Source organism: Eucyclogobius newberryi, unplaced genomic scaffold, assembly GCF_026437365.1.
Source record: "Eucyclogobius newberryi isolate DKJ021-1_F unplaced genomic scaffold, fEucNew1.0.hap1 SCAF_6, whole genome shotgun sequence".
NCBI classification, from domain to species: Eukaryota; Metazoa; Chordata; class Actinopteri; order Gobiiformes; family Gobiidae; genus Eucyclogobius; species Eucyclogobius newberryi.
The window spans coordinates 21,878,385-21,896,144 of record NW_027316278.1 but is presented as its reverse complement, the minus strand read 5'-3'; positions in this window follow the sequence as shown (position 1 = coordinate 21,896,144).

Here is a 17,760-nt window from a genome sequence, read left to right as displayed (position 1 = left end):
AACCGTATATCCGGGTCCTGTTATCGGCCTCACTCATCAAGACACTGATAATTAAAACCTTTTAAAACAATTGAGTTGTTATTTATTTGGAGATTAAAACACATTTTGCTTTGTTTATGGGGTTTTAAGTGAATATTTGCAGAAATGCTGACTCACAATCATTTTAATTTGATCTTTATCTCTTATCTCAAGCCCTTGCCCACTGGAAGGCTCGATTTACAGATTAAGAATCCAGATAATACAACTATTTTTTTTCTAGAAATGTACAAATATGTTTACCACAAATTCTTCCTTGAAAGATCAAAAACGTTTGCTTTTGTTATGAACACAATATCAATAGCATTTATATCTGATGTCATCTTAAGTAAAGAGCTAGCTAAAGAAAATGTTCATTTTTGCCTCCAGTTGCTTCTATTCTTGAATTTTGAACCTTCTGACAATAAAATATCCTATGTGAAAGATTGTATGACCTTTTAAAATGCTTTAAGGGATTTATACAATCTTTCATTGAGAATCGTTTTGTTTGATAAATATGAGTGTGCTTCCATGCCTTCATGAGTTTCGTTTTTTAAATCATATTTTTTTACCAATACAATAAAATATAGATAATGTGATTCCCTGGATATTTTATCGACATTTTGTGCTCAGCCTTAAATTTGCTCTGGGCTGAGCTCCTGGTTAGGGGGGTTTTAGGAGCTGGCACAACCATGGATCCTGTTCCATTAGCCATGCATGTGCCCCAGAGTTGTCACATGCTAAATGACCCTGAATGGGGGGTCCTGGGAGAAACAATAGCCCTGGTGTTGATAGCCCGCTCTGCCCTCCCCCACCAGCACCCTGCCCCACAGGACCAGTGCCAAACTCACACAATAGTGGGTGCTTATAGGGGGTGGCAACAGGCTTGTCCTCAGTTTGGGGCTCTCTCAGGTGAATGGAGGGTTTGTTCATGGAAGTATAGTCTTGGACATTTGTAACTGGAAGGTGACTGTATATTTGTTGCTGAGCTAGTAGGCACAGTTTGTTCCTAAGTGCCCCCTATAAATGTATGTGATTGTGGGAACATGAGTGGAATGTACCAGGGTCTGCTCAGGTGGGCCCAGGCCTGCCCCTGCTTGTCTATAATGTTTGGAATGTGGATGAGGGTTGACTGGGCTGCCCATGGTGGGCCAGGGAGGTGGACCCAGCCTGATTACAAGTGGTGTGCACAACCCACACTCAGCTTTATCTCTTCTGACCTCCTGTTCACTGTGTCAGCCTTTGTTTTGGACGTTACAGGCACAGGAAGTTTAGTAACATGTCTTTGATATTGTGTTGTGATTTAACAAGGGCAATAATGCGTGAGTACACAGTGGGTATTACACGGTGTGAAGCAATTTGTTTTTCTAATTTTCTCCATCACACAAAGATAAAAAAGAGGCTTGAACAATAGAGGAACAATAAACCCAGTACTATTAATAGGCATTTGACAGATGAGGTGTGGTCCTGCTACTAAGATAAGCACGATATCTTTTTTAAATAGCAGACTGTAGTATAATAATAATAATAAACCATCTTACCACATGGAACAAGTTTTATTTTTTCATGCTTTTCTCAGTGGCAATCACTGACACACACAAAAAAACTTATCATGATGGATATTTTAGAAAGAAACGAACAATAGTATAATGTCAAGATAACAAGATAACCCAATTGTTTATCCCACAGGCCAGACGAACCAAACTGAACCAAACTTGTTGTTGTAAGAGCTGAGAAGTTTGTTGAGCATTGCATTGATGCAATTCTGATTTTGATGCAGCCCCAGAGAAGTATCCTCTAAAGGGAGAATTTATGCATTCACCTTATGGATGCATATCTACAGTGTTTTGATGCTGATCAATTATTAACTGTGTTATGAATTAATGCTTGCAGTGTGTAGGTTGTGCAGCATGGGGTTGCAGAGGGGAGTGATCTGGGGAAATGTTGATTCATGGGGCTACAAAGCTGTGTCCTGTATAAAACAGGCTCCAACATTTCTTTGTGCTGCATCTTTTAATCCAGTTGCCATTGCCCGTGGGGCCCTTCCTTCTATCCACATAGTCAACCATACCCTCCTCCCTCAGCCTCTTCTTTAGGGAAGAGCACACTGCGTCCTGTCCCAGTGGGAGAAACATGTGTCTTGGCACAAAAGTGCATTGCTGTAGGCAATGTATATAACTACATTTGTGTGGGATTTCATTGATTTTTGCTGAAGGAGTTTGCACATATATATGACAACAGCCTCCTTCAGCACTAGCTCATTATTTCATCACACACACACACAAATGTCTTCTAGTATGAGGACTCACTGCCTCCTTCATCAATAACCCATCAGTATTGACAGCCTGAGTACACTCAAAATCAATAGCTGATCTTAAATTCACTGGTTCTGTTCATGTATCGTGGGGATTCTGGCCAAGGCTTGTTTGGAGGCATAACAGAAACTACAAGGTCATGCTGGGCAGAGCACACTAAACATTTAGATAACTTTTTGAAATAAAGTTTGTGAAAGTTGCCTTTTTGGATTGTTTAGTTCCTTATTAGTAGCCTTTTACTTTTCCTCTTATACACACAGACAAGAAGATGGTTTATACAAGCAAAACTAGATGTCTGTAAAAAAAAAGGTATGGCCTTGCTCTGTGAAAATGATTTGAAGCTGAGGCGGCAGGTGCAGCCTTGTTCTTTGTGTACCCTTCATTCACAGTTAAGACTACATACAGTAAGGATTCTTCTGCCCCTTCCTATTTGATTTTCCGTCTCCAGATATTAATCTTTTCTCTGTCTGTGGCCTTGTATTTCTTTATTTCACCAAGCCATAGTTTGAATAAAGCCTGGACTGCTGAGTCACTGAGAGCTTGATGGTGAAAGGCCCAGAGGAGAAAGCCAGTGTGGGACAGAGGGAGAAGAGGCAGGTGGTGGGCACCGCTGCAGCTTTAGCCCGCCGACTGAGTCTTTTCAGCTGGCACACAACTGCTCGGCTCGGCTGCCATAGAGGCCCTGCTTTCCATCAGAATATTCCCCTTCTCTGCCCCCTCTCCAAATGATAAACGAGGAGAACAGGCTTGGGGCTGAATAATAGGATCCTTTCTCTGTGCCACTGCCATGTGTGAGCGCAGGAACAATGAGCGAGAGCGGGAGGGGAAGTAATTCAAAGTGAGATTTTCACCTGCTCTCTTCAACCCAAGCCCGCGTCTTTCAGAGCATGCTAATGCCAGTTCATTTGCCCGTGTTACTGTAAGCTTCCACAGTCTCTGAAACACACACAGACCCTTTTATTTTGGTGAATGGCAGTTTGGATTATTGCGGCCAGATAACTATTTAAGTAATTAGACTTATTATCTTAATTAAACATTGACTAATTTGGTTCATGAAACTAGAGCACATGTGCTTTGGTTGTTGACACCTGTGAAAGAGTTCCGCCTTTTCTGCATTGTTAAAATATGCCTATTATTTAAAGAAGACGGAAAAAAAGTTCAGGAAGAGTGTGCGGTTTATTCCATGCAAAATAAATGGTCAGCCCTAAGGAATTTTTGTTCCTTGGAAATTATTATTGTAGGTATAATGCTGTAACATTTAATCTGTGCAAGCTATAATCAGCCCTATCATTACAAGTGATTAATCATGCAAAACACTTCCTGCTTGTCATTGTGTGGTGTACATTAAAGACAATCTCATGGATGACCTCGAAGTCTAATTAGTCAAGAGTGAGAGGATGATGAAAATAAAGATATTGACTCAAAGACTAATCATCGTCTTGCTTTATGGGTAAACACAATTACAATTACACAATTACTGGCTCTCCTCACATACAGTAACTTATCTCTGCTCTGATGGCAATTTCCTTCTGCTAGAAATGGAATAAAAACTCCAATCACGTTGCGTGTACATGAACAAGGTAATGTATGTGTTATCTATTATAAAACAGGCCTGTATCAAGACCTGCTGTTTTTGGTTGGTATGCAAATTTAAACCACTTTGACTTTACTGAAAGATCAAAGAATTACACATCAAATCAAATGGATGAAATAAATAATTAATTATCTTGAAAATAGTTAAAATCAATAAAACAAGAATTACTATTGTCTTGTTGAACAGATAAAGTAATTATCAGCAGTGAGCCTTTTGAGACCTGGACTATGTCACAATCAAGTTTTGAGTAATACATAGTCTATTGTGTGTTTATGTTGGTTTTCACTGTATTGTGAGCTGGGCCATGGGGCTGTGACAAGAAAGGGGAGACAGATAAAGGTGAGTTAGTCGTATGTTTGAATGAAAGCTCCAGTGACTAGAGCTACACCCTTTGCCCTGAAGCCAGCCGAGTGCATTGTGGGAAGGAGGTCGGTTGGTAGTCTCACCCCGGGGAGTATCTGAGATTAGCCTGTGCACAGTCTCTCACGTGAATATGCACTCATGCTTAGTAAACAAGAGATGTCGGCAAATAGAGACATGGACAAACAAAAGTATAACAAAACATACCTACTTTTCTCTGGATTTTGAAGTCACAAAACATAGAATAGATTATTACGACACTTTCAGACTTCATAGAATGTTGTAGTGTATGGGTTTTATCAGTACCGTCCATGACAAAGCATGTGTGAAATATGTACAAAAGGCAAAACTACTTTGCAACTTAACTTAAGTACACAGACGATTTACGTGTGCATTAAAGCTGTTACATCATATGCATTTTTAAAGTTGGTGGCAAAGTGGATAGTCAAGGGGTAGCAGAAGTTGCAGCACTAGTAATACTTGTCCAACAGCAATAGCAATGAAGGTAGAAGGTAGTTACTACATAAGTTCTGATTGCCTTGTTTTGCATGAGAAAGAATTCTAGACGCAACCTTTTTCACAAGCTTGTCAATAGCACAATGACTCGATTTTGATATTAATCTTTGAGTGATTATTATGTCTGATTAAAATATGCTGGATTTTTTGATTGACCATGTATTCACACAATAATGAAATTAAAAGTGGGGCTGGACTCTAAATTTTGCAGTAGATGTGGTGCTGCTGATCGAGGCCTGCCTAGTGTGTGCTGTGTGTGCACGAGGGAACACAGCAAATGAGACTACATGTATACTTTTCTAAAGTTGTGCCTGAGGAACCAGATACTTCCGAGTGCGATGCTTCCAGGAGATAATGGAGTGAGTGCAGACAGCCCACCGCCAGCCCACAGAGCCATCAGCATTTTCTGGACTCCCAGGTTCCTCCATGCCCTCCCCCAAGCTCCTCGCCTCATCCTGGGCCTGTGGTGATTGGCCCGGTATGTGAGAGGTTGGTAGAGTGTATGAATAATTGAGCAGAGACAGAGAAAGAGAGAGGCAGAGATGTGAAAACTGACCCCCAGTTCCTGATCCATTGGCAGCCATGCTGAGGAATCCACCATCATCGGTGAGGTATCTATCACAGTATACTGGACACTGCAAAAGATAGAGAAGATGTAAAATGTCCTGAGGTGATATGAGTGGGAGTTCAGGAAGACACATACCTAAAAGGAGCAGAGATTTGCACATTCATTTTACTCCAGATGTCATTTCATTCTCACTATTTTCAATAAATATGCCTTATGTGTTTATTGTGTGAATTGGATATTAACTAATTGTGTAACATTTTAATCTAATTTTGGTTACTGAACCTTGCAGTAAACAAACCCAAGACTCAGGTCTTTTTATTCCCATATGTTTTTGACAGTGCCAAAGTGCAGTGTCAGTGTTTTCCTGCCTCGTTTCCATCTCACAGATGCAGATGCCTAAGTAAATTCTTTTACCCGCCAATCAAAATGTTGCTTGCTCTAAACAGTGATTCAAACAAGTGAGCAATGAAAGGCACATTTAAAGGGTTAGGGTTGGGTTCAGATACTCCTATCCCGGGGACAAATCTTCTGAAAATTAACACGGGTCAATGCAATGTCCTTTTAAGTCTTCAAACCCAATGTGTGAACGAATATAAGTGAGTGAAAGACTTTTATGCCCCCCTGGTTTCTTTGAGAGCCAGCGTGCACCACAAAGGCCGGGTAGATTGTTGCCATGCTGGCTTGACCCCATTGAGCTCCTAAAAGCCATGGAGTGTAGGACTGATGGGCACCGCAGACCCTTCAAGGCGAGTAAACACTCTGCCTCATGCTATACCTTCAGGTTGCCATGGTTTCTGGGGAATGCAGCAAGGCGAGTACGAGCACATCTGTGGTGATTCCGCCCTGCCTGGCAGCTACGGCCTGCTGTTAGTGCGTGCAATGTGCTTGGCAGCTCGGCAGCAGGGTAAATAATATGCTGTGGCTTGCAACCTGTGAATGTATTTCACATGGTTGAAAGATGAGTAGCTTATCTATATGTACTAATATGTGCTTCCACAGCAATATCCATTTCCCCCAGTTGAGTACAAACTAAACGTGGCTGATTGCTATCTGTGATTGAATTAGCACAATGGGTCACAAGGCTGGCTTTGTGCAATAAATTATTATAAGGATTTCACTTTTTCTTTGTGTACAGCTTTGAAAATGTGATGTATGTCATTAACATTACATAGCTACACTGTTAATGATTACTGATTATGTGTGGCAGGGAGCTGCTGGTCATGAGACCCTGCACAGTGCCATGGCTCTTCAGGGGTCAGGATATTCACTAGCCTTTGATGGCTCTCATTTACAAAAATGCTTTAGAGGTTAGCAAGATTTCTGCAGCATACTATTGACTTTTTTTTTTTTTTTTTTAAATCAGAGCAATATTTAAGAATATCCTCCCAATTATAGACATGTTACATGTTATATTTTATATATATAATAGGAAAATTCAAAATTCAATTCTACAATCTGAAAAAACAACTGCCCAATGAAAAGATTACTTTGCTGAGGTACAAAGAAGCAGTTAAGTGGAAGATGTTTTGTCCAACTGTCACAACTGCCTCATGAGGTCCTTCACACATTAGAGAGTTCATCATCTGACTGGTCAGTGCACATGTGCAAATACATGCCTCAAGCCTCTGGTTTCCATTCAAACCAGAGAACATCAAAATGCCACTGGTTTAATCTATATCAAACCACCACAGAATCTAAAATGGCTGGGAAGTGGCCTCTTGACTTTGACTGTTAAACCAATAAAAGCCAACTCATTATAGCCTCACCCCCAGCGATTGGACAGTTGCACCTTAGCAATAAGTTGACGAGCAATAAAATCACAAAGCACCTCTAGGGGACAGATGAAGGCCCATACACACAAATGGATACAAAAATAATCACCACGGTGATGGTTTGCTCACTCACATGCACATCACATTACAGCTAAACTCAGCATTTTTCTGAGTGTTTCCTTCACTTAAGCACATTTCCTTTTAGTAGCTCTTCATGAATGCATTGAACCGCTTCCCCTGAAGACTAGACTCCCTGACTCTAATGCTATATGACTAGCTCTGGGCCGCATGCAGCCACTACATGAGTTTACAGGGGCCAGATAGTGTAATGCATAAATACACATAAATAAAATGGTGTGTTGTGAAGTTAAAATGACAGGGGGGTTTACAATATAAGAGCAGAAAATAAAATAAAGGTAAATCAAAATTAGGCTGAATGTGACACCTGGTTTCCTCAGGGGGCAGTGATTCTCTGTCCTGGTGGGCCTGTCCATGTCCATCTACGTCCCCAGCCCACATTGAGTCTGTGCTTTAGTATACTCAGCAGTGCCCTGTAATCAGTAATCAGCCTATATCTCTATATCTCTAAGCCATGGCCCACATCTCCAGCCACTGTTGTCCCACTCAGGCAGGGTCACACAGGTAGCACTCATTTCCATCATCATTTACATAAATAATTACATTTTTGCCTGTTAATATTCAGCTCACTGCCATAATTCTTTGTTATAGAGATGAGTTGTGCTTAAGGGTTCAGTATGTAAGTGTACAAGTGTACAAGTGTACAAGTGTACCTGTGTTGCTAGTGGCCTACCTGCACATTGAAGGCACATATAAGTTTTCTCATTCTCAGTTTATGCACATGCCTCATGTTTAAGCTCCCTCAATAAGCTACCTCCAGTATGTGTTATGATGAGAACACATTAAGAGGACCAGCTCCTGTTCCAATCATGTGTTTTGCAATCACTCTGTGTCAGCTCGATATCGAGGATATTACAGCCTTGGCATTTCCTTTGAGGCATTTTGGAGTGATTCACTGAAGATCACTAATCTCCTCTGTCAGTGGAGAGGCATTTTTCTTTGAGATCCCACACTCACAGATACTGTCTATAGATTCACACATCATCTTTTCAACAACCTCAGCAGAGGTAACACATAAAGGCCCACCTTACATGGTGTCATTAGTGTTACCACAGCAACCTCCAACAGCCCCCTCTTTATTTTATGAAATTCCCCCACTAATCTAACCCAGACACGAGAAAATGTCTCAAATTGATTTATTAACAAGCTGATAGGATTATACCTGATCATCATTTATCCACATTCATTAAGTGCTCAAACACGACAGTGAACATGCATCCATTTACTTTACAAACAGGCATTAACAGGACGACCATTTACAGGGGTCATTCTATTGCCCACAGATCCAGTCCTGTGTTCTTCTGATGCAGGTGTATAGAGGGGCACAGCAGTAATAATCATGTCATCTGTGTCTCTGCACTGAAGCGACTCTTGGCTGTTTCCTTGTGAGCTTCACTGTGCACCAGGATTCTGTTAGTGCTCCTACAAGTCATAGCACAACATACTGTAATGTTACTGATTCAAAATGCTTATAGTATATTTCTGTCCTGTGCTATCATGAAAATATGTCTTTGAAAGCAAGGTATGCCTGGGCTCTTATTGGTTTAAAAAAGGGCCGAACCTGTGTTGCCAGTGTCTTAACCTGCTCATAGAAGATGCATAAGGGTTTCTCCTTCTCAGTTTAGGAACAAGCCGTGACTCATGTTCAGCTCATACCTCCAGAATTCCTCACTGAGCTGCAGGGGCAGCACTAGCGCTGATTCATGATTGGCTGAAGGGGCTGGGGCTGTAGGGAGTGTTCAGATGCCCAATTGTTTTCATACCCCACTTTTGCCACACTACACAAAATCAACTTGGACATCATGTCCAATGCTTTATGTAATTAGGAAGTTAAATTGAGAATTAAGACGACGTCACCATTGTCATCATCAGTAAAAGCCATATTTGATTTGAACATGTTTAGCTCGTATCTGGGGACACTAACACAGATGTTGATGACATTTTAAACATAAATTCCATATACCCTCCCTCTTACTTTCTCCTTGAGCCCCCATCTCCTTTTCCCTTTATGATATACTTCTTATGTCTGTGATCTTTCTTTCATTCTCCTTGTCTCATAAGCATCCGCAGCTCAGTAGGCTGTGTGTCTTGTGTTCATTAGTGTGACAGGAGCGTGTGGTTAATGGCTGTGAGCAGAGCAGGAAGGTGAGGTAGCCCTGCTCCATAATGGGAAGCAGCATGGCGCACATGGGACATAAACACATCATCATGGGTAGTGTGGGCTCCTTGAATCATTCTCAGCAAAAGAGTCATTATAGTACAGATATACACAAACCAGTCACACATCTAAAAACAACTACTGGCAAAGAACAAAAGGTGGTTGGAATAAAAGCTGTAACACATTAATCGCCCACTGAACATAAACATTTATCAATGTTTATTTTCAGATGATATTAAAGGAAACTAAGGAAGGAATTAAGGAAATTCAGGATAAGAAATAGCTTAAATGCCATTGTCAGTACATATTATGAAGTTATTCTGTTACTTGTGCAGTATTCTCTTCATGATTGTAATACCCGACTTTAAATTTGAATAAATGGGCATACGGTGTTTCTGTGAAATAGTAGTAGTTGTGGGGAGAGTAATTAATCACCTCTGTGGTATATAATGTATACAGTGCAATCACATTGAGATGAAAAGGGCAGCTCGCTGCATGTGGGGGCATTGAAATGTGTGACTCACATGTTCCTCTTAATTGAGAAGGCAATCTTGTTAAGTAATGGTCAAGAGTGAACAGTGCCTCTGCCACTTGAGGTGGATATGAGTGTGGGAGCAAGAGGAGAAATCCTGAATAACCTTCTTATGAAACCTTCATTAGGATCTGTCAGGGGCCTTTGATTAACATTAATGGGACCAGCCCCCATCCCTCAAACCCTCTGCATGCTGTCTCACCACTGTTCCCCTTCTTTCACTAAGGTCCTGCTTCACTATCTGTCTCTGTTACTGATCTTTACTGCTCATTAAATGTCTATATTATTGTATGGTGGCCCCATTCTCTTTACCCTCCTAATTATGCCCTTACACAGCTGCAGTGCCAATAAGAAGGTATTCACTGTCCCCTCCCCCTGCTCTGCAGAAGGACACCTGCATATCTGCTGCACTCTTTACTTCAGATATAGTCCATCTTTTCCCTCAGCCTCCACTCCTCACCTTTTTATGCAGATGTGCTGCTGGGCCCTGGTGCTTGTTGGTAAAACCGTGTGGTCCAGCTCCATTCATCTTTGTCAGGCTGCATTAGTGCCAAAAGGAGATGGTGCACTCGTACACACACCATTGCCTGGTCTACTCTGCCATGGGGGTGGGGAGGCCATGACAGCAGGCCTCTACAAAGCTGGCCAATGAATATAGATCACCTTGCTATTGCAAGCACAGGGGCCCGGAGACCATCCCTGGCCCTCTGGGACCACCAGCAGGTCACAGTCACACAGTATGTGGACATGCAGATATACTTTATCAGATACAACTGGCTAGATATATGACCACAAACAACACTACAACAAAAGCTACTGGCTCTGTTGTCAATGAAAATATTTTAATAATATTTTGAAGAGTGAGTAAACCTACAATTCCCCAAAAAGGTCATTCAAATTGATTCTAACCAATTTGTCTTTAGAAACCATTTTTTCAACATTAACTACATTTTTCAAGAAGTGTTTTAAGTTGGTGTAAACCCTCATTCCCCAGGAGTGAGCCATTGCTTCTCTAAAACATTGTCCAGATAACTAAAACTGAAACTTTGTTCTACAAAATGTGCACGTTGTGTCTACAACATGTATGCAAATATTCATCAGTATTAATAATTAGATTTTCAAGTGAATAGTTACAATACCGTGTTTAGAAAGTGACATGACCTCTGTACATAGAGAAGAGATCAGCATGGCTCATGGGGATCAGTGGCATGATGTTTATGGAGCTCTGAGGTGGCATGTGGCTGCACCATTTGCTGCATTAGTGAAAAAGTCTGAGTGGTGAACATGTGGCTGTGAGCAACCCTCCACAGCAGCCCCAGAGCTGTGCAGCACTGGGACACTGTGGATAGGTAATCTGTCTTGTAGTATTGTTGGACGGTGATGTGCCCAATCCCTTGCAAGCATGCAGTAGGCATCCTAATCTGCTTGGAGAATTACTAAACCAGCACTAAGCTTGGTGATGCATTTCTTGAAAAACACTCAAACGAGTAGCATCACAAGGGTTTTATGACCCCCAACAAAGCCTTTGTTATATACAGCATATGCTATGCTGTTTTTTTACAATAGGTAAAACTATTGACTGTCATGATACAAAACATCATTAATCATTAAAAACAATCCTAAATGGCCATATATAAAAACACAAAGTGCAGGTATATGTAGTCCTTAGCATCACTCAGGTTGATCTCATTAGATGCATGACTCAGTAGGCATAAGCAGATGGGTGGTCCACTCTTAGTACTAACTCAGGTGTAAACATACACACACTATCTATATAATTCTGTTTCTTTATTGTATTTGATCACATTTGTAAACCGATGATTTATTTAATCTACAGTTCATCGTTTGGGTTTCATTACCTGTTGGCGAACACAAGTACACACTAATATTCTCTCTCACAACCTGTAACAGAACAAGTAACACAACACAACACAACACAAGTCAAACAGTAGAATCAACCAATTTAACCGTCCAACATACATGTTTGCGCATACATGGTGCATGTTCAAATGTGTCATGATGCAAAATTACAATTCTGTGCCGATAGTCTCTCCTAGGGTTATTTGAGATTCAATGAGTCAGTTGAACTGCTCGCACACCCACAGCTAAAATGCAAATATAAGGGCACTGACACACAGGCCCTTAGGGTTAAGTGCTCAGGGTAGCTATTAGACAACAGCACGAAGAATCCCAGATTACAGAGAGAAAACAGACCACGGGACACATTCTTCCATGCCAGGGCGGCCTCTGGTGAACACATAATTATTCTTTACTATACCTGTCAAAACCACTTGTACCTCCACTATAAACTCAAACATAGTGTAACATACAGTTAGTTAACATCAGTCAATTAAAGATAAGCTCTGTAACATTTTACGGACACACAAGTGAAAGAAAAGACCATCAATGCTGGCCGTCAATGTAAAGAAACTTCAACACTTGCAAAAACTATAATTCTATAACCTAAATGAATATACGCTGACATGCCATGTGAACCTGTTGGATGGCTTCATATTTTAGCAGACATCACTCCAGGCAGAATGAATGAGGCCTCATCTCGTGGCAGTACATTCTTTAAGGTACATTTTAGGAACAGAACCAACCTGCTCTTCTACTACTACTACTTAATGTTTGGGAACATGGCTCATCTGTATGGTTAGGGAAAACCAGTAAACTGTAATGTAAACCTGCAAACAACCTATGTAGGTCAGAACTATGCCATTACCAGCTGTTTTCTCTTTCACATTCATTTTTCCAAAACCTCATCCATTTCAACAATGGTTTCACATTCCAGCTTGCGTTCTTACTTCAGGGGGAGAATGCATATTTTAAAAAGCTATTTATTAGTCGGTGAGTTTGGTTCTGGAAACCTGGAAATATTCAAATTCATAGGTGTATTGCATCAACAATATTAAACATGGATTATATTTTGTGTTAGAAGTTACTGGAACATTCTTTATATTAAACACATTCAATAATTTGTCTGTTTAAGCATCACATTATAGGGACACTCTCGAGACCTTTTAGCCACAGGTCATGAGGCCCAGACCGCTCCACATTGGAGCAACTGATTTCACAAAATGCAACAAATATTTTCTTTATAAATGATATCGAAATTGTACCTAAACTATTCTGCAAAGGTAAGCAATGCACAAAAGTATGTTTAGTAGCTTAATTGCAAGTTTATGGAACCGTGAGACAAGCTAAACAGGGAGGAAATAAACAGGAAACCCGTTTTTTGTACATCTATTTAACCTCAAATGTTGCAAGACATCGTTTTCACCTACGTTCTCACGTAACATTGTTTAACTCTTCCTTGGTGGAGCTATTTCCTTATGTGGTCGCTCTGGACAAAAGAAACACTTTCAGACCATATCGCTCCATAGAACCCCCATGGAAAAGTGCCTAATACAAATGTTTGATTTGAAATGAGGTGTAACTGGCCATGTGACGTCACCTGAAGGTCTTTATGGAGATATAGAAAAGTAATAGTAGTACACAGCATTTATGTTTGTCTCCGCAGGTGATATTTGGATGTTCCTTCATGAAAGCATTTGGTCTCATTGTTTTACTTACATCGTTATACTTATTCATTTACTGATACAGAAGCAGAGCAAGCTGTTGGCTGCTCCCTGACCCTTCTCATGTAAACATGGACACACTCAGGTGGTGAATGGCAGCGTTTATGAGAGCGCACACACGCAAACACTCTGGGAACACTGCCAAGAAGGGAAGACCTCCACAGCGAGGCTTCCCCTGGACCACTGCCAGAGCTCCATTAACTGACAAGAGAAGAGATGGAGGGAGGGGGAAATGAAGAGAGGGACAAAGAGAGAGGGGTACAGAAGGAGAGAGAGAGAGAGAGAGGGACAGAGAGAGAGGGACGGAGAGAGAGGGGGGGAGAGAGAGAGAGAGGGACAGAGAGAGAGGGGGAGAGAGAGAGAGAGAGGGACAGAGAGAGAGGGACGGAGAGAGAGGGGGGGAGAGAGAGAGAGAGGGACAGAGAGAGAGGGGGAGAGAGAGAGAGAGAGGGACAGAGAGAGAGGGGGAGAGAGAGAGAGAGAGGGACAGAGAGAGAGAGGGGTACAGAAGGAGAGAGAGAGAGAGAGAGACAGAGAGAGAGGGGGGGAGAGAGAGAGAGAGGGACAGAGAGAGAGGGACGGAGAGAGAGGGGGGGAGAGAGAGAGAGAGAGGGACAGAGAGAGAGGGGGAGAGAGAGAGAGAGGGACAGAGAGAGAGAGGGGTACAGAAGGAGAGAGAGAGAGAGAGACAGAGAGAGAGGGGGGGAGAGAGAGAGAGAGAGAGGGACAGAGAGAGAGGGACGGAGAGAGAGAGAGAGGGACAGAGAGAGAGAGGGGTACAGAAGGAGAGAGAGAGAGAGAGAGAGAGAGAGAGAGGGAGAGAGAGAGAGAGGGACAGAGAGAGAGGGGTACAGAAGGAGAGAGAGAGAGAGAGAGAGAGAGAGAGACAGAGAGAGAGGGGGAGAGAGAGAGAGAGAGAGAGGGACAGAGAGAGAGAGGGACAGAGAGAGATGGGTACAGAAGGAGAGAGAGAGAGAGAGGGACAGAGAGAGAGGGAGAGAGGGAGAGAGGGACAGAGAGAAAGAGGGGGAGAGGAATTCAGGAAAAAGTTGTATCCAGAGGAAACAGAATCCAATAAACCAGGAGGTATTACTTTATAATCTCAGAATTAGCACATGGCTAATTGGTTTAACTGCCACATGAAGCAAATGACTGTAACAAGATTAGAGAGTAGTAGAGTAGTTTCAACAAGTAACGTGTTGTATCATACAGTAGATTCTGGAATGAGATAGAAAAATGTAGTTTTGTCAAAGCTATGCACAATAGGATTGGCACGATGGCCAAGACATTTGACAAACTAGGATTAGAATTTAGTTTTTTATCGAAGTAGTCATTACCACAGACTTTGAGTTTCAGTAACTCATTGTCAGAGTTGAATGTTCTGTCAATAGGAAACCAGATAAACAACACAAGAGCTCATATATAACTCGCTTAAATTCCTACTATTATGTCCTATTATGTATATCCGTTATATGTAGATTTATTTACTGTAGAAAAGGTTTCAGTTGTCGTCATCTGAAGTCAAGATGATTACAGCTGAATCTTTTTCTACAATGCAACACTCTTGGACGAATGAGGGATTACACGACATTACATTACATTTATTTACCTTCTATACCTCAAAGATGAACCATGGCGAAGAAAAACAGTACAAACAAACTAGTTAAAGGTCAGTGATCACTGTATTTGCTGAAGCTAAACACCGTCAAATCATCCAGTCCGCCTGGTAGGTTTGTTATAAGGACTGTATATAAGGTCAGCTTTTATTTCTCTGTTCAGTTCAGTTAATATTTATTCAGTAGATTAGCTGCTTTTTTCAGCACTAACTCCGACAAGAACACATTAAACACTTTAAACCAACTGAAGGGACCGGGGTGTCGTCCCGTTGCTCGCACAAGAAGAGACTCCAGAATTCAAAGGCACAGAACAAGCGCTCGGATGCAGAGATCTTTGTCCGGGTCACGTGCTGTTTGCCAGGTCATGCTTTTCCTGTCCTTTGCCCGTCTGGTCCGTTATCACCGCCAAGGTTCAGGCTGTCAGCTGACCACAAGTGACCATGTGTCGACCTCTGCAACTTTCAATCAAACCATGGAACAATGAAAGAGGGAGACGGATACGCTCGTCTGCATCTTTTACCAAATTTAGTGAAAGTTACAGGTTGGTTCTATTTATTTGATGGGCAACCGCTCGATAAAGGCACAATCTACAGTAAATAGATGGAGAAAACTGCCAATAACTAATACAAGACAAGTGAAATGCTTTTATTGGTAAAGAGTGTTTGCATAATTCTAGGCAGATTTGCATGCAATGAAATAACACAATAATGAATTACATCATTAAATCATTCATTCATAATGCTCTCAGTCACTACAGCATTAATCATACGAGCAACACCACAACATTGATCAAACCCAAACTCACAAAATGAACCAGTAGAGTTTTCCTCTCCTCTTGGTTCATTGCACACAGCTTTTTTAAAGAGCTGCAGTAATAGAGCCAAGCTGCACTGGCAAAATGTGAAATGGAATTTGACCTATGAAATGTCCTTTCAGAGTTAATTGGCGTTGTTAGACTATTTGTTGAAGCCGGTGCCCACCGTGCTGTGAAACCTGCTTTGCTCTGCTCTATTTCTATTTTGCAGAACTCTTATCTCTACAGTATTGTTCACACAAGGCTTGAGTTCCTTCTAACTTTTTTTTTTGTTTCACACCATATAACACAAAGCCTTCTATGTCATGACCAACCACTGGATGGTTCAGTTAATATACAGTAACCATTTGCTCCTTTTCCCCTCCATTCTGTGCCCTTCCCTGCTGAGGAAAAAATGTGTCTCATTCCAATTTAATGCATGGCCAATTCCCACCTCGACAGAACAGTAATTAAAATCCACACGCAAAGGCCCATTCATCAGCTGAGATGACAGCAAGAAAAGAGGAGAGGTGGGGGACACAGGCCTCTGTACCCTTGAATTTAGGAATCCAACTTTGCACAGAATAACTAGGGGAGCCAAAGTGGCCAGACATGGAGCAAGTTGCAACTGTCGATCTACTTCTTAAGCTTAAGCAGTGAAGACTACAGATAATAATGCGAAGAGTAATGGTATGTGGTGATGTGGCATTTTTAGTGTGAACTGACTTTGGTAGGACCAGTTTCAAATTAGGAGTGGAAACTTGTCGTTCATCTTTCCATAGCTGCTGACCCTGTTTTCTCCAGGAAAACAGGTTCCAGAGCATCCCCACCCAGAATCACTGGAGGGGGAAAAACACATGACACATTTTAAAAATGGTGCTTATAAACCAGCCTTATCCACAACACAACAAACACAACATGTAAAACATGCAACATGTTGTAGTAATGCAACATTCAAAATGTAATTTACAGTACATTTAAAATGCTTTAGCCGTGCACAATGCCACCAGCTCTAGGCCTTCCTCCCTCATTAGTCATTCCACATGCTATTATACCGTGGACCCCATGTTTGTTCATGCTGTGATATGCTCACAGTGACCCTGTGTTATGAGATGCAGAGGATGGGTGACACAGAGGCCTTCTGGGAGGTTCAGGGCAGCGTGTGCCTTTGTTTGCACTTTGTGATTACATGTGTTGCTACCCAGCAGCTGTTTGCATGTTTTATACGGCTGACCATGAACATAGAGATGAACAGGCCCAGGTCTTTTAGTTGCTGTCTTGATCAGACTTTTCCACCTTATTAGGTAACAAAGGGCAAGATAACCCATTAAAACACCCATCCCTATAACCTCACTGAAACACTGGCCCCACTTACTGTGTCCAGAATGTTGTTACATGTTTACATGTTTGGCCTGTAAAGCCAGTCTGTAGCATATCTGTGAGTGCCATGGTTCTGGTGTCTTTCAGACACTCTGTCCTGCAGCGAACCGCACTTGAGCTTGAATGGCCGAGGACAGGCAGCTGCCTTGGCCTGTCCTCCAGAGGGAAGGGAGGGGGTGCAGGTCCTAATGAGATGCACAGTGTCAATGGCCACTCTCTCTGAAGAGGGCAGAAGAAAAGCCCCCTCTGCTGTGTACCCTCTCCTATCTGCTGCCCTCCTCCCCAGCTGGCGAGGCCCTTTGTTAGGCGCCAGATGATACCCCAGATGCCCCAGCCCAGCCGCCCCATTCAGCTACATTCACCAGCCTCCCCTCAGGTCAAAGGTCACCACTGGGCATCTGAATGGGTCTCCGTGGTAACAG